This window comes from Pygocentrus nattereri, chromosome 16, assembly GCF_015220715.1.
Source record: "Pygocentrus nattereri isolate fPygNat1 chromosome 16, fPygNat1.pri, whole genome shotgun sequence".
Classification (NCBI taxonomy): Eukaryota; Metazoa; Chordata; class Actinopteri; order Characiformes; family Serrasalmidae; genus Pygocentrus; species Pygocentrus nattereri.
Genome location: NC_051226.1, coordinates 4,763,807 through 4,782,741, shown reverse-complemented (window position 1 = coordinate 4,782,741; position 18,935 = coordinate 4,763,807). Strand labels below are relative to the sequence as shown.

At 41.3% G+C, this 18,935-nt stretch overlaps 1 protein-coding gene across 3 annotated transcripts in view; it reads right to left on the bottom strand.

Moving 5' to 3' along the window:
- The window catches only part of zgc:92275 (uncharacterized protein LOC436885 homolog), a 48,204-nt gene that overhangs the window by 1,158 nt on the left and 28,111 nt on the right, over positions 1–18,935 (bottom strand). Inside the window, exon 8 of one of the 3 annotated variants that reach the window (XR_005131645.1) lies at positions 207–353. The gene's annotated coding sequence lies outside the window, so the exon portion shown is untranslated. Of the gene's footprint in view, positions 1–206; positions 354–8,604; positions 14,018–18,935 lie in introns of those variants that run through there. The other 2 variants (XR_005131646.1, XM_017711327.2) reach the window with 2 other exon arrangements.

Sequence of the window (18,935 nt, the reverse complement as noted above, 5' to 3'; positions counted from 1 at the left end):
AGAAAAAAGTCAAAAAGGAGAGAGAGAGAGCGAGAGAGAGACAAAGAAAGAGGGGTGGAGAGAGAAAGAGAGAGAAGGGGAGAGAGAAAGAGAGACGAAGAAAGAGAGGTGGGAGAGAAAGAAAGAGAAAGAGAGAGAGAGAAAGAGAGAGAGAGAGAGACACACAAACCTAGAAAAGCCAAAAAAGGTGAAAACCAAATCCTGACCTTGTGCTGACCTCTAAAACTGTACCGTCGTCATTCTTCACATTTTCATTCAGCAGAAAAGCATGAGCGAAGCGTTTCATTCCTCCTCCCACACGTTCCACACCGCACATATACTGCGTGTCAAGCGCTTCAAAAAGCCAGGCAGGCCTGAAGAGAAGTGAACAAGATGTGTTGCTCATGTACAGCAGGTCAATTTATTATTGATGGCTGCAGGCCTTTCCATCTCTGCCCACTTTCATCCCCATAGGAAGCCCAACTGACTCAGTCTGTAGAGGCGTCTCACACAGGAAACATTAATGTATGGAGGACAGCATGCGTACTTACAAATACATAAATGCTTAAAATCTGACATAAATGCTCATTTTCTTTAAGGGTCAGATATCCAGAGAATTGGTCCAAGCAGACTCTAGTGCTCATTTCTCAGACCGACTCAGCTCTGCACAAACTGGAGGCTCATGGACACTTTCAGTATTTTTAGCCTGAGTCAAGTCCGCAGAAGTATTGTGGCCATGCACCAACTTCTGAGGGTTGCTATGGTTATAAATGATGTCAAATCTGTTCCTCCAAAAAGTAGGACGCACAGAGCCCGAGAAGAGGACTTCACACAAGCATGATGTTGCGGCAAAAATGTATTATTAAACCAAGAACTAGGCAGAGATTAACCGCCGTCTTCTTTTCTGCTCTGCCTGTCCTTGTTTTGGCCACCTTAGAGCTGAAAAAATACAATTTCCGTAAAATATCAGTCTAGACACGGCGATTGTGCTTCTGTCAATGAGAAGAAAACACTTGTTTTTGTTCCAGGCGCTTTAGACTGACTTGGCTCTATAGGCATGACCCTAATCTAGTTTCAGCATCTTAATGGATTGAGCTTTTTCTTGCTGAGCTTGTTTCGCACGCCTCTATTTGCTTAGCAATGCGCACATTCAGTGAAGCAAACCCATTTCGTCTCACCGTCTTTAGTGCCAGGCAGGAGTGCAGGAACCATGTGCTCCCTCTGAAAAATCCTATTTCAATTTGTTGCTCCACCACAGCCACTATTACTATTAGCAATGCAGCAGCAATGGCCAAATTCAAACGTTTAAAGGGGCATTCCAACTACTTTCCAACATCTCTGCAGAACTGAAGGCTGAAAATGTAAACAAAGTCGTTTAGAGTGGTTTGGTGTGAAATCTGTTCTAGAGAAACTTGCTGAGTCAGCACTGTTCACTGTGGTGGCGATAGGAACCAGACGTCTGAAGAGTTTAATGCCTCTAAAACAGGGGTGTCAAACTCGACCACTAAAGGGGTCATATTAAAAAGAAACTTGTCAAATCAATGGGCCAGAGAAAAAATGTTTGCACTGCATTTTTAAGCAATGTTAATCTTGAACTAGACACCTGGAACCCCTTCTTCACTTCATTAAGCTCATTAACTCTTGGGCTCAGTTGAGCCGATGTTGGGTGTTCATACTGGCTGAACTGCAGCTGCAATGCATTTTGGTGATATGACTGGTGTGGAACTGCATTGAATTGTGTAGAATTGATTCATTGTGTCGTGGGCCTGATCTGGCCCGCGGGCCTTGTGTTTGACACATGGGCCCTATTTTCTACATGGAATGGTTACAAATGCTCTGCTTGATGATTGAGGCATTGTTTAACAAAGTTTTGGCCTAAAACGTATTTTCTGAAATCCACTCGTGCCGCAGAGGTACAGTTGCATGCAAACGTTTTGGTACCTATGGTCAAATTACATGCATTGTTGTTTTCTCAAGGAAAATGGGCACAAATTCTCAGTTAATGTGTATTTGATGAATTTAGCTTGGAAAAAATGAACATAAAATGTGGCCTGAGCAAGTTTTGGCGCATTTTATTTATGTTTTCCAATGTGTGAAACTCATAAGCAAGTAAACAGAAATCCTGAAATACTGTTGGCAAAAAAATACAGTTTTTAAGTGTATTCTCTGTAGAGGGTGGGTTAATGTATTTTCACTGGTGACACTTTATTTTGAGTGGTTCTTTTTAGATGAAACGAACACTCAACAGACTCTCAGTAACAAAGACATATGAAGGCCAGGGTGAGGGTTGGGTTTTGGGTTGAGGTTAAGGTCAGGGTTAGGATTAGGGCCAGGGTGAGGGTTGGGTTTTGGGTTGAGGTTAAGGTCAGGGTTAGGATTAGGGCCAGGGTGAGGGTTGGGTTTTGGGTTGAGGTTAAGGTCAGGGTTAGGATTAGGGCCAGGGTTAGGTTTTGGGTTGAGGTTAAGGTCAGGGTTAGGATTAGGGCCAGGGTGAGGGTTGGGTTTTGGGTTGAGGTTAAGGTCAGGGTTAGGATTAGGGCCAGGGTGAGGGTTAGGTTTTGGGTTGAGGTTAAGGTCAGGGTTAGGATTAGGGCCAGGGTGAGGGTTAGGTTTTGGGTTGAGGTTAAGGTCAGGGTTAGGATTAGGGCCAGGGTGAGGGTTAGGTTTTGGGTTGAGGTTAAGGTCAGGGTTAGGATTAGGGCCAGGGTGAGGGTTAGGTTTTGGGTTGAGGTTAAGGTCAGGGTTAGGATTAGGGCCAGCGTTAGGTTTTGGGTTGAGGTTAAGGTCAGGGTTAGGATTAGGGCCAGGGTGAGGGTTAGGTTTTGGGTTGAGGTTAAGGTCAGGGTTAGCGTTAGGGCCAGGGTGAGGGTTAGGTTTTGGGTTGAGGTTAAGGTCAGGGTTAGGATTTGGGCCAGGGTGAGGGTTAGGTTTTGGGTTGAGGTTAAGGTCAGGGTTAGGATTAGGGCCAGCGTTAGGTTTTGGGTTGAGGTTAAGGTCAGGGTTAGGATTAGGGCCAGGGTGAGGGTTAGGTTTTGGGTTGAGGTTAAGGTCAGGGTTAGCGTTAGGGCCAGGGTGAGGGTTAGGTTTTGGGTTGAGGTTAAGGTCAGGGCCAGGGTTGGGTGTTTTGGAAAGGTTGGGTTTTGCATAATTGAACTAACAGATTAACAAGACATCTACTTAATGTAATTAATTTATCAACAGAACATCTACAAGATATTTACTTCAATGAATTGAGATGTTTTACTACTGCTGCGTCACTGAGATGTGGTTGATGTGTTACTCATACTATTATGTACTACTACTATATTATGACTATTATCTACTATTATATAATATTGTCAGAAATTCTGATTAAATATGTCCTTGAACCACAGTTTAATAAAAGTTTTGTAACAATCATTCACTTAGAAATTATTGAAATAAAGTTAGTCATATAGCTGAGGCAGACAGATCTCTTCAGCAGAAAACAGGCCTAACGTTTGCCTGCGTGGGACAGAATGAACTTCTGACCCAGGCACAGGCAGTGCATTACATAAAAGGGTTTTTTGATAAGGCACCTGGAGAAGCCTCAGAAACACTGCCTGCACAACAAAAATACAAAAACAAGCTAGATCCTAATTAGAAGACTAGATAAGAACTGGCGAAAACTAGCCCATAAGCCAAATTAACGAGGAAAGTGCCCAACTAGAGGCCTTGAAGAGGTCAGAATGACTTGATATGGAAAGGATGAGAAAATTATATAAAAAAAAATATATATATATATAAGGTGGAGGGAGGGAAGAGGTGGGAAATAAGGGTTTTCGAGAAATTTGATAAACCAAGACACTGAATCCTGAAACGGGATATTAGATGGGGATGTTTTAAGTTAAGTGATACTTTATTAATCCCACAAACAGGGAAAGTCCACCTCTGCATTTAACCCATCCGTGAAGTGAAACACCACATACACACTAGTGAATAGACACACACACTAGGGGGCATTGAGCACACTTGCCCAGAGCGGTGGGCAGCCCTATCCACGGCGCTCGGGGAGCAATTGGGGTTAGGTGTCTTGTTCAAGGACACTGCAGTCATGTGCTGTCGGACCTGGAGATTGAACCCGCGACTTTCCGGTCACAAGACCAGTTCCTTAACCTCCAGCCCAAGTTTTATGCCCCAAGTTTTATGATGATCTTTGCAGTTGGTTGTCCAGAAACCATCTTGCCACCTAAAGCTCAATAAACAAAGAGGGCCTTTTCCTCCCTTCCACAAGAACTCAGCGGCTGAAGTCTTTAATTCTGCATTTTTATTTGTGGTTGAATACTTAGTCTTAGTATTTAAACCTCATATGTCTGGGCTTTGGGCAAGGAGAAAATAGCTCTTGGTCCCGACGTTCTGTTAAGAGTTTATTAATCATCTACAAAGGACCAGAAAATCTAAATGCAACATGCAGTGTTCAAACTTTTGCATATGACTGTACGTGCATAATAGTACCCCAAATAAAAACTTGCTGCTTTTTTGCCATCAACAGCAATACAAATGATACATTATGCATTATAAAAGCTCAGAAGACACGTGTAGGTTCACTGGTGGTTTTGGATAGTGAATAAAGTGGCTGTATTTGTGTTGTAGACATTGTGACTCCTGGTTCCCATCACCACCACAGTAAAGACATCCGAGTCTGTAAAATTTCGCATCAAACCACTCAATGACTGTTTCCATTCCAAAGACTGAACCATGCAAACATTTCGGAAAATGGGGGTACCAGCATACATACTGAAGTGATTTTGATCATATTATTAGCATTAATGTAACCATTACTGTTACCATTAGTTGATCTTCTCGATTCCCAGCCTGCTCTGTTCTGTTTTGTTATGTTTTTGGTCAATTCTCTCAGATGGCCTTCATAGGGGGTCACAGTCTTTAACCTTAGCTTGTGAGAGTGAACAGAAGCACTAGCACGACGACCGGCAAAAAGACAAGGCACAGAAAGGTCAGCTCAGCCAAGTGCATGATGACCAACAAGGTGATGTAGCAGCAACGGCAGTGGTGCCGGCACTGCATCCTCCGAATCAACTGCATGAGCCAGCGAGGGTGTCCGAAACACCCGCAAACCCGAGCCGTCTCAGCCTGCAGCAGCAAGCGCTGCTCCAGATCTGAGCAAAGCCCTGGGTTTGGAGGTTCTGCTTCTGGTTCTATGATCACTGGCAAGGAAGGATGTGGAGGGTTGGTACAGAAAGCGGTGTCCTCCTGAAGCCTGTAGATTTCCCACTGTAGCATAGGGGTTTTCTGCCGGCACAGTGGGCACTGCACTCGGCTGCAGTCGGCCACACGCCTGAGCATAGTGGCCAAGCAGCGCTGGCACATGCTATGGTCACAGTTTAGCAGCGCCATGCTACGGTCACCCCAGGAATGGTAGGATTCAGTGCAAATTGGGCATTCGTCTACCACAGAGCCTGAGTCGGCCTGGACCGGCCCTGAGCCGAACTCACATTCCTGGCCAGTGGGTCCAAGCGTCCTGCTGGTTCCCCCATCTGTCACCTCCGTCCTTGACACTGTGTGCTGACTTCTTTGAGGAAGTGGATTATTAAAATGTTCATTAAGCAAAGGTTCCCTGGCCAAGCACTCCCCAGAAAGGACTTTGCGCCCATTCGGTCCATCTGTGCCTAAAGCTGCGGGAGATTCAACACCGACACATGAACCCTCGTGCTTCTCGGACATGACGAGAGATTTTGGTGCTGTTCCTTCATGCAGGTGATTCACAAACGTTTGAACACTTGGTGCTGATTCACCGGTACGTCCAAGTGCCGTCTCTTGATCAAGAGTTCCAGGTAAAGGGAAGTTTGTTGGGTCAGTTACCTGCTGAGTCAGGCTTCTTCCTGCCAACTCAGGAGCCTCAAGGTCACACGCTTTATCCATAGTGTGACTTTGCAAGCGTCCCAGAAAGTGCTGTCCTGCTTTGAAAGCAGCTCGGACATCTGCGTCCTTTCTCAGCAATGCTCCAGACACCACATCCAGCCTTCTTAACCACTGAATTTTGTTACGCCTGTTCTACTGCAGAGGGAGAAGGACTCGAAGAGTTTTGTAGATACTGTGGCGGCTTGCTTATCACTTAAAAGGGTGGAGTTATTTGAAAGACCTTGGCTCCCTGGCACTGATAAAACAAATCCAACTTCTGGAAGAAGGAATAATGTCAGTAAGAATGCAATCACACCAATTTGTTCTTGAATTCCACTGATTTGCAGAAGCTGAAAGGGGAGGGGTGAAGGTCAAGCATTACATACATATGAACCTCACGCAAACTACGGCTGAATGGTTTATTTCAGAGCCTATAAATATCACATCTCCATTGTTGGCATTAACTAAAATAATATGCTTAATATTCTTTTCCAGAAGAGTTGCTTTTAATGAACATCGTCCACATGACTTTACAGTTTAACCGTTGATATCTGCTGTAAAAGGCTTTTGCATTCAATGTAGAACTAAAACAAAACCTACTTTTTTCAGAGCACAAGCATCGAGTTTCCTGAAAGCATCTTGATTCTTAAAGGGGCACATAATTTTAAATGTAATCATCACTACATCTGTTGCAAACATGTCTATTTGCCTCTTCCAGCAGTTCTACAGCAGTCTCCAAAGCAAGATTTCTAGCTTTAAAGACTAGACAGCCTTCTGATGATGTTTCCTGGAGTTGGAAGCCAATTATGAAAGACTACAAATGCTGGATATACCCTTACTGAGAAAAGGAAATACATCAAACAAAGAAGCTGCTGGTGTTCTCAGAACAACAGACTGACCACACAAGAGTCCAGAACTCAACATCACTGAACATGTTTCGAGATTACTTCAGAAAATGATCGACCAACTTCTAAGACTGAACTTTGGAGGTGTGGAAAAACTGCAGATTTCTTTGAAAAACTGAGAGTCTCCTGAATGTGATGGTACATTCAGTTGTTGAAGTTCTGTGTAATTTCCGGTTTTGACCAGAAAAAAGGCCAACTGGGGTTTGTGCTATATCACTAAGGCTAGATAGCACCACACATACATTCATTGGCCTCTAGATCAGTGGCCAGCTATCTGGATTTGTTGAGCACTGTAGGAAGTCCCAGTGATTGTGTGTAGCTGCATAAAGCATTCTGGGTATTGTAGTGAATGAACTCTGATGGACAAAAACATAAAAAACAATACAAAATTATGAATTCTGTCAAACCAATGAGGCTGAAGGGCACAAAGCTGCTCTACAGAACACTAGACACATGAAATGGTTCTTCACAAAATATATTCTTTCTAGAACCATAAGCACCCAAAGAACCCTTGGCTTAAATAAAGCGCTCTTTTCATTGCGAAAGCGTTCTTCAGATTGATGGACATTGTGCTGTACATGGTTCTATACAGCTTCTTTTCAAAAAATGCCATATAGAACCCTTTTCAAAGAAGGTGCTATATAGAACCATTTACAGTACAATCTCTATCAATCTAAAGAACTCCTTCATGATGCAAAGAACATTTTAATCATGCAGAGGGTTTTTGAGTGTTCATGACAATAGAACCATTTACAGCACATACTCAATCAACCCTTTGATCAAGGCTTCTTTGAGTACTCCTGGTTCTATACAGAACCATTTTCTTTACGAAAGAACCCTTGAAGATGGGTACACAACATAACAAATAACATTAAATACTAGGTCCCTTTAAATTATCAAATGACTTACAGAACACTCTGTCTATCAGTTATGATGATCCTAAAACCAAGATGCTTTAAAAATTGGGCCCAGTACAGTAGAAACACGTTTTCTAATATTTTTATTGAAATTATTTAGAATATTACACAGATCTATTGCATTTGACAAATAATTGACACATTTTCCAAAAGCATGTATACACAACCACCTTTAATAACTAAAACAAAAACAACCTACAGTACTGTGCAAAAGCCACCCCTCACGTATTTCATTTCCAGCCAAAATGTGTATTAATTGTTATTCGTTTTTCAGGAAATATTAATGACGAGATTAGATGATCCACTTAGACGAGGAAGGACGATAAGCGAAGGAAAATAATAAAGTGAAAAAATAGAGTTTCCAAAACTAGAAATGGGAAAAATGATTAAAAGACAGAGAAAATGGGGCTCGTAACAAGCATCAATACCTGGCAGACCACCAAATCTACCCTTACTGACAAAAGGAAATACATCAAAGAAGCTGCTGGTGTTCTCAGAACATCAGACTGACCACACAAGAGTCCAGAACTCAACATCACTGAACATGTTTCGAGATTACTTCAGAAAATGATCGACCAACTTCTAAGACTGAACTTTGGTGATGGTACATTCAGTAATTTTCGGTTTTGACCCTTAAAAAAATGACACACTTAATGAACATTTTGACTGGAAATGAAACAAAGGGTCTTTGACTTTGTGCTGAAATTTTCCAAAAAATGTCTAAATTTTCCCCTCACTTGTTCTATGGCATCTATAGTATATAGCTGACGTGTATAACCTGAACGTCATAACATTTGAAACGATGCTGCTGTCGGAAGAAAACCTTGAATCTCCAAAAACGGTAAGTTTACAGGGGAAGGAAAAAACCTACTTTCCACTTGATGTAAGTCAATGGAACCAGACTTTATTCCAAGTCATTTTGGGTCATTTCTTTTAGTCCATTCATCCTGAAATTTACAAACAATGTAAAGGGTAATGCGTTTTCTCAAATGATGTCAAAAACTGAAAAATGTCAAAAAAGGAGATGCGAGGCTTTCTTCTGACAACAGTGACAAGCTAACCAAAACAATGGGTCTAGGTGCAAACACAGTAATAATACTGTCCCACTTGCAGCTGAAACCATCACAGTGCACATCTGGGTCTCTCAGTGTTGCTGTTTGGCTGCACAGACGCAGCGCACTGAGAAAGAGCCAGCGCAGTCATGCGTGCAGTCTCTGAGCGTAGGCACACAGAATATACCAGACACCGCAGCAGAAAGCGAAAGCCCGCTGCCCTTACAGGGCCATCATCAGCAAAGGTGAAACATCTGCGTGCCAACATATGCTTGGTGCAATAACCCAACATGCAGCTCGCTCTCTCTCTCTGTCGAGTTGGATGACGTTCAAAATGTATCAGCTGGACCAGATACAGCATATGGTGTGCGTCACAATGGACCAATCACGCCGGCTTGGGCAAACAGATTAATTACTGCCACTTAGCATTTGCAGACAGGCCGAGCGTGAATGCAGCGTTATTGCATGGAAAGTATTACTGCTGAGTGGGTCTGTATGAGGAGGGTTCTGTAACCTGCTCACTGTCTGAGAGCATCCTGCGTATTCCACGTCGTGTAATCCTAATGGCTTTCACAGCTGATGGAATATGTACTAGTTATGCATGATTCATTCGATTAATTTCTTATTAATAGCTCTTGTAGATCATGATGATTTTCAGCCAGGCAATCAATTCGATACGCTTCAGGAAGAAAAATGGAAAATATATGGAAGAAATTAAATGCAGAACCACAAAAAAACAGCTTTCAGGAGGAAAGCTCGCTCTGTGGAACAGCTGCGTCTGCCTTTTTAATTATACATGAATAATGGCATGTGTAGCTCACCGCAAAGAATGTTTTTCTTAATGGAAGCTAGCGTGTTTCGTGACGATGTACATGCGCTGTGCGCAAAAAATATGTGAAACTTTTGCTCTGTGGGCCTAAAGCGCAAAAAGGCTTATGATACCAGCAATGCAACATCCTAGCTGTGAAGGCTTCTGCTTCTGGGGTTACATCCAGATGTATGCAAAAGCTAAAAAAAAACCTGAAAACAGGCTAAAACGTCCTCTACAGCGAACAAACCTCAATTTTACACATATCTGCTGAGTTTAAGATATAGGGGAGAAAAACATCAAACGTAAACAGTGCCATAACTTTTGCACAGGCCATATTTTTATGCTTTTTTGAATGTTTTATATCTTAAATTCAGCAAATAAGCAGTAATTGTGCATTTAAATGTGCAGACGTGTGTTCTCTGAAGATGTGGATGTCTTCATTTATTTTCACTTCATTTGACCAGGGCGCCCAAACTTTTGCATACGGCGGAACACCTTAATGGGAAATTCTACTATTTTATCTAAATTTGCATTTAATTAAGAATAACAACAATAAGATGTAAACAAAGTCATCCGGGGTGTTTTGATGTAAAATGCTCCATTTTAGAGAGTCAGAACCACAGTGGTGGTGCCAGGACCCAGATGTCTCCAGGTGCTTAATGCCTCTAAAAAGCTCCCTCACAGGAAGCTATTGCAGAAAATGGTCATGAGTATGATGCCTAATGCCCGAGATGCTGTTTTAGAATAGTTTTGAGATAAATTTTGGCCTGAAACATATTTTTTAACATATTCATGGCGAAAAAGGTTCATGAAAGGAGTTGGAGGACAAAGTCAACCTTAAAAGAAACTTTTAGCAAGCAGTCAAATAGCAAGCAATGAAGCTTAATCTTTGTAAAATAATAACAATTGCAGCTCAGCCAAACTTGACTGTAGTATACGGTCATTAATATTTGGGCCACAAAATTGTGGTTAATGTAGTAATAAAGAATGGAATTGCTAATGTTCAACCAGACCAGCTCAACAGCCCTGATTATAACAATGTCCTCTATTTTAGTTACAATAAATGTGGTATAAATACGATATAAATTCAAATTCAACGATATAAATTCAAAGTTATGTTAACATGAGAACAATCATCTTTCTATGGTTTGCATGAAATAAATCAATAAGCAAAAGACTGGTGGTAGTTTTACGATCACTGGGGGTGTTACCATAGTAACTTGGGTAGCCACCATTGGGCCCAGGTCTAATTATAAGCTTTATGTATCAAACTCAGAAGATAAGTGCATACATGAGACAGATAACCTGGTTCCTATCACCACTGTGTAGAAATCTAAATCAGTACGTTTCTCTACACTGGCTACAATTACATGCAAAGATTTTTGCCAGATTGAGACTGAGGCGTTTATGCTCATTCTACTCAACACTCTGATGGAAAATCTGTTTACATGCCCACCACAAGTAATCTGATTGAAAATTATAAATACAGCTTAGTAGACGTTACCATGACGACCAGCATCAGGCGAGTCCAGTCAGAGTGAGATGAGCAGCAGTGAGCAGTGCTTGTGTTTTTAATTTCTTTAAAATGATGTCAGACTCAGGAAAACGTCCTTCACATGTCCTTATTAAAGAAGGGCAAGAGGAATACGTCGTGTTCTTAAACTTTCCGATAGGGAATGTAATCGGATACAGGCGTTTAACATGGTTATTATTCTTCTATTTAGCAGATTATTTACAGAATTACCCAGCTCGTTCAATCGGATAGAGATTGTATTCTGAATGGCCTCAATCGGACTAGTCTAGGCTGACTGAGGTGTTTACATGGACGTATTGCATTCTGATTGAGTTTATAGTTGGATTATTAATGGATTATCAGGCTGCATGTAAATGTGGCTAATGAATCACTTTACATCAAACCACTGAATGACTTTTACACTTCAATTATTGAATTATACAGGAATCTCCTTCAACTGCCAAAAATATCACAAATACAGTGTTTCATTATTGAAAACTATCCGTCGGCAAAGCTTTAGCTTATAACCAAAAAACTGGTATGTGTCTTGGAATCTGAATTGCATTAAGAAACTAGACCTTCCCAAGATGTAAGAAGGGATGCAGGCGTATGTAATGACTGGCTGAATTACTTCATCTGAATCACCTCTCAGTGTATACTGAGAGGGAGGGCATGCTTATCTGCACTGCAAATGAACATATCAGGTAGACGGTAGCAGCACACAAGGACAAACAGGCCTGCCCCAAGACTAAAATGGGCTTTGAGCTCTGCGATAATAGTTATCAAGTATGAAAGCTTTTAGTGTGTACTCGACAGTCCCATAATGGAGTGACTCAGCTCATTCAAAATAGATTAAAATGGAAATATCAACTTAACAGTGGTTCCATCAATAATACAGAGAATTTATTCACTTTGAACATGTCCGTGCTGTACTGTAGCACCCCTTTAAAAAGGCCTGAAAATGCTTACTGTCATAGAACTGCAGTCTGTAGCTAGTAAAAGTTCTGTCTGAGGAGCATGCTGCCACCGGTAAAATATTACCTCTGTAATATGGGATGCCACTGGCAGTCATCTCACGCTTCTCTGCTCCAGCTTCCTTTGACTAATGACTCCACTGCAGGTCCTGCACCAAGACATCTTTCATGCTGAACTTAGAGCAGCACATCCTAATCCCCAGTAGTGTCCTGGCTTCTACAAGACTGACCATTGCTGTGCATGTGAATGCATAAAGTCCGGTTTGAAAGACTGACTGTGATGCCCCATGACAGAAAGCATGAAAAGAAAAATAGGCCACTTTAGGTACATATCTGGCATCAGGTTCCCTTTACAGAGTGCTTAAAAGTGCATAAAAAGGTCCATTCTGGAAGTTTGGTGGACATGAGATGAATGAAACCCTGCCTCACGAAGATGCAAAGAGGAAAAAAGGAACTGCTCATGATGCACTCTCAATGACTGTATGACGAATCTGTGCAATGCATGCTGGGTAATGTACTGAGAGAACAACGATGAATGAAAACACAAAAAGGACTCAAACCGTGTGCTCTGAGAAAGTGATGAGGCGGAGGGATGCAATGCTATGCTAGTCCGAACCCAGACGCTGTCCTATGCAGTCCTGGACCTATTCCTGATAAACTATGGAGATTTAATTTCAACAGGGTGGTCCTATTTTAATTGGCGTAACTTTTCTAGCCTTTAAGGTGCCCAAGAAACTCATAGACCAATCACATGCATTATTTACATTTACTTTTACGGCATTTGGCTGACACTCTTATCCAGAGCGACTTACAGTTTGATCATTTTACACAGGCAAGCCAAGGTGGTGTTAGGAGTCTTGCCCAAGGACTCTTATTGGTATAGTGTAGGGTGTTTGCCCAGATGGGGATTGAACCCCAGTCTACAGTGTCAGATCAATCTATCAGATCAATGCATTACGATGAGGACCGAGACTCGAGTGAGTGACACACAGTGAGTCAGAGGGAAGTTATTTCACATGACGTGATCAAAAAGAGAAAACGGACAGTAAATGTTGCTGAAATCTGACTTTACTGGACTTTGATCTGATATTCAGTTGTTGACTATATAAGATGTTGATTTTCCTACTCGGCTACTTCAGTAAACGGTAAATGGCACCGAGTCATGATACCAGTTAGACATTATGATGTTCTGGACCTTCGCTTGAATAAATTCTCTCTAACTGGACCCTATTGAATTTTAATAAAATACCCCTACTATAGAATATCACCTACGAAGACCGCATATTAAATGCTAGTTTTAGGCCAGAGTGCTCTTTTAAGCTTAAGTTGTCTGATTAGTTTAGGTGCCATGAGATGGGTGACTATGAATGAAAAGGGCTACACTTCAACTTCATTGACTGCCCCATTGCTCAAATCTGCTGTTCTGTAGTACAGAGCAAAACACAAAGAGCTACACCAATGTCCAAGTACTTTCAGACTCCACTGTAGTAATATATTAGGATGATGTCTTTGCATGGCTTAATTCACAGTGTACACGTGGCTGAGTCTTGTGTCTTCAATTCACCTACTGGCTTGTCGGCTGTTATTGCCTGCCTTAGCTGGAAGAGCTCTTCAGTCAGTGAGGTGTTGATTTCCCCCGACTGCAGAACAATCTAAAGTCAAGCTACGGTAGCTTCTCTCAGGGAGAAAAGTTCCCACTCAATGATTCATCATCTTCAGAGGCACTTCAACAAGGACAGATGGGTCCTCACGACAGAGAGGAATAACTTCCTACCATCCTCTGTGTTCACTTCGGTGGAGTTTTAAATGCTAATATAGAACGTTTGAATATTTTATGTTATACATACTCATTTTCCTCAGAACAAATGTCTATAACCCTCTCAGGTGTCAAGACTGGGGAAAGATGCTTTTCTCCAAACCAGTCAAGTAGTTGTGATCACGCCAATAGCCAAGTATCCAGTCCTTAGTGTCCGACTGAATTGAAAACAGCTGTAAAAGAGAGAAAACATGCTAAGTTACCTTTAAACATGGGTGACAACTCTATATCTGTCTACACCGATCAGGCAGAACATTCTGACCACCTCCTTGTTTCTACCCTCACTGTCTACTTTATCAGCTCCACTTACTGTATAGCTGCACTTTGTAGTTCTACAGTTACAGACTGTAGTCCATCTGTTTCTCTGCATATATGCGGTGTTAGATGACACCAAAAACATCCAGCCAACAGCATCCTGTGACCACTGATGAAGGACTAGAGGATGACCAACACAAACTGTGCAGCAGCAGATGAGCTGTCGTCTCTGACTTTACATCTACAAGGTGGACCGACAAGGTAGGAGTGGACAGTGAGTGGAAACAGTGTTTAAAAACTCCAGCAGCACTGCTGTGTCTGATCCACTTAGACCAGCACAACACACACTAACACCGCATGTATGCAGGGAAACATCACCACCACGTCAGTGTCACTGCAGTGCTGAGAATGATCCACCACCCAAATAGTACCTGCTCTGTGAGGGTCCATGGGGGTCCTGACCACTGAAGAACAGGGTACTAGAGTATCAGAGAAACAGATGGACTACAGTCTGTAACTGTAGAACTACAGAGACCAGCTATACAGTAAGTGGAGCTGAGAAAGTGGACAGTGAGCGTAGAAACAAGGAGATGGTCAGAATGTTATGCCTGACCGGTGTTTATCCTCTGCATTATATCATGTTATCCATCTATCCACCCAAGATTTGTCCTTTGTTTGTTTGTATTTTAAACAAATGAACAAAGTTGTTCATACAGTAGCAAGTAACTACACTGCCATCAAAAGTTTGGGGACACATTGCATTCTAAAATCTGCTTGGCCGAGCCAGCAGTGTAAAACAAACTTTGTAAAATACTTGATTTGCACTCATGTGGCTGCACACATCATTTAAACAGACATCTGAATTTGTGCATCACGCTGTAGTTGGTGCCCTGCCCGTATTAGAAACTGCAGATTTAAGTCATTTATCTCATTTATCTAAAAATTAATGGAGCTTTTAACAATCACAGCGATCGCGCCCTGTGGCGAATCATTTCTTACTGTCATTATGTTGAAATCTGTTGGTTGCATAGACCTCAAGTGTTGACGCAAAGTCAATGAAATATTGAAGTCTGTGCACAAACTGTGGCTTTTAGCATGTGTCTATTAACCTCTTAATATCCTCAGGACCACCAGAGGTTCCAAAATGCACTTCATGTGCTTCACAACGTTCATATTCCATAAGCTCCATTCAGAAGCTGGGCGTCGTGTGAGGCTGTAGCTCTTCTCTCCAGTCTAATAGACGGTGACGTCATTTTAAACCCTTATAATAAAAGAAGCTGAACTTTGTTTTTCTACTGAAAGTCGACCCGTTTTTCCCCAAATCTGGGCTCTAAACTATAAACAGACGGCGTCTCTTCAGTGATCTGCTCTGGAAACATCACTTTTAGAAAATAACACAAAGAGCGGCGGAGATTTTTGGCTTTTAGCAGTAAATTGTAAGCATATAGGAATATGAGTAGATCATAAAAACACACATTCTGTTAATCTGAGGGGAGCATTTACCAAATAAATAAACAAATAAACATTTATTTCATGCAGGTACTGAATAATCTGTCTTAAGATTTGGTCACGTAAATTCAGATGGACAAACCAAAATATAGCCTGGCACATAAGAGGTTAAAATGGTGTCTACAAGTACCTAATATTTTAAGTCTGGAAATCTTGCACTTTCCCCATAAGCAGAAATTAACCTTGTAACAGGGACCTTTGAGCATTTGGACAGGTAGAAAACATGTTTGTTTTTATCTCTGCCAATTTTCATGAGGCTAGGAATCAAATTTCTGGAGATACTGGATTCCCAGATCAGATATTTTTTGATTTAGTAAATACTGATGTTTCCACGTGAGTGAAACAATGAAATATTACTGCAATTTGCTTAAAACACTTCAGAAGTCACAAGCAAGAAAAAAAGGATGAAAACATGCAGTAGCAACTTTATCCGACCTCAAATGGAACGACTCAACTCGATTCCCCCGAATTACGAGGTTATTCAGCAGTCAAATATTAAGATTAAGATTAAGTGACCCTTATTAGTCCCACAACGGGGAAATTCCACCTCCACATTTAACCCAACCCACATACACTCCTGTGAGCACACACACACTAAATTCCAAAATTAACGACGAAAGTACCCAACTAGAGGCCTTGAAGAGGTCAGAATGACTTGATATGGAAAGGATGAGAAAATTATATTTAAAAAAAAAAAATATATATATATATATATATATATATATATATAAATATATATATATATATATAAGGTGGAGGGAGGGAAGAGGTGGGAAATAAGGGTTTTCGAGAAATTTGACAAACCAAGACACTGAATCCCGAAACGGGATATAAGATGGGGATGTTTTAAGTTAAGTGATACTTTATTAATCCCAAGTGAAACACCACATACACACTAGTGAATAGACACACACACACTAGGGGGCAGTGAGCACACTTGCCCGATCCGCAGCGCCCGGGGAGCAGTTGGGGGTTAGGTGTCTTGCTCAAGGACACCTCAGTCATGTGCTGTCGGCTCTGGGTCTCAAACCGGCAACCTTCCGGTCACGAGGCTGGTTCCCTAACCTCCAGCCCATATCAATAATGCCCATATGAATAATGCTTCATCCAGGCTGCCAGCAATCTGGCGCTCCATTAAAATGCGCCATGAAAGTAAGTCCACTATGAAATTACAACACTATTACATACCAGCACCAGCTAATTGTAGGCTACTACTCCCAAAGCAACTTAGCTCCCAGATTTGACAAAGTCTGCTGGATTGGGGTATTTCAATATGCAATTCAGAAGATACACTAAATTGAAAAAGTTGAAATAAGCTATTGTTTATCACAGCGTCAAAATGACATTCATTTTTCCCACTGAACAAAACTCTTTATGCCTGGAGCTCCTAACACGGACATGACGCTGACTACAAAATGACTGAGGTCTCCCAAATGATTAAAAATCATGATCATGAAATAATCTTTACCTATCACATTACATGGCAACCGCAGCCTACTGTTAAACTACGGTGTTTGGTGAGTTTTTCCAGGGTGTTTATTGTGATTACTATTATTAATAAATTCAATGAATCATTGGTATATTGTCATATCATATTTTACCACTAAGTTTACCACTGCGTCTAACAATAGCCCTGAAATGGACTGTTATGGCGTACTGGTGTATCAATAAATGAACATTTATAACATGCTTCCATTATGGGTTTGCTATAAATGAACATATTAGATACTAGGCATATTTATTTAGAAGAAAACAATATTACACATAAATATTAGTGACAGTACCAGTAACAGTGCTACATTGAAAACTGGACACGTTTTCTCCCTTGTGTGATGTCAGCATTCAAACCATTCAGGCGTTTGAAATCACCTTCTTTTAATAACAGTTCAGAAAAGAAACCTGCCAAATCTTTATTCAGAGAAACCCTCTCTCCCTAACAAGGGAGTTGGTGTAATGTAGTCAGTAAGACCGCCTTCTGTGCTGTAGACTGGGGTTCTATCCCCTGCCTGGGTAACCACCCTACACTATACCAATAAGAGTCCTTGGGCAAGACTCCAAACACCACCTTCGCCTACCTGTGTAAAATGATTAAATTGTAAGTCGCTCTGGATAAGAGCATCTGCCAAATGCAGTAAATGTAAAATGAAAGAAATAACTGTTTATACTGAGCACTGTTTGTTGAAGTGGAATAGACACAAAGTATTACATAACAGCTGTTTTATGTTAGTAAAACTTATTACATAATTGAAAAGCAACAGTGAACAAACTAAAAGAAGGCAAGGTGTCTTCTTTTAAAAATAAAGGTGCCACAACTGCTCCTTTTGGTTCATAAACATCTTTGCAACAGAGATTTCTGAGTGCAAAGAACTTTTTTTTTTGAAGTTGGACAAACCTTCACATAATCTAAAGGTCCGATACCAATTTAAGGGTTCTTCTTTCTTACCTTTGCACAATGTGAAGGTTCCTTGAACTTTAAAAATGTTCTTTACACTCAAATTCTCTAAAGGACCACGTATTGAGAGGTGGTTCTTTAAGCGAGAGAATATGAGAGGGAGTGTGTCATCGCGAAATAACACAATCTTGAGTGTTCGTTTGCTTTTATACAACAGTTAAATAAATACAGTAAGAAATGAATAAACTGGCCGTGAACGCGGTGTTTAATATGTTTTAATGTTCAGCTCCTTCCTCCTAATTATAGCTCCTTAACGAGCAGCTTGTTGCTACGTCAGAGTAACGAGCTCCGCCCACTCGCTGCTCAGCCGGCAGTTCGTTCTCCAGCTCCTTACACTAAATTCCCAAACTGACGTCACAACTGAGCAGCTTTTCTGTGTTTTATTGTGCCAGTTTTATGAGTCCGATTTGATCAGACTCTGAAGATCAGACGACACGTTTGGCAAATGGTGTTGGGTTCTTTTCTGGCTGATTCCAGAATGTTCAGCTGATCTTCTGTCACAGCTGCCAACTGAAAAGCTGCTCAGTGGAGACGACAGTTTGGGAATTTAGTGTCGTCTCGTCTTCAGAGTCCGACCAAATCGGTTGTTGGTCAGATGTGATCTTAACAGTGTCCGTTTTCTGTTTGTGGCAAAGTGAAAACATTCAAATGTTTGAGCGTCTCCTACAGCTGTCAAAGTCGTTGCTTAGCAACAGCATCTCAGCAGACTGATACAGTGTTTGTGAAAAACCTGTGATGTTATGGTGAAATAACAGCACAGTTAGAACGCCTCTGAACCAATCAGCTTGCTTGGCCGGAACTAAACGTTGAATAATCTACAGCATCACACAAGAAACTCATTTTGGCCTCTGTGTATTGAAAGAAATGGCATGGTA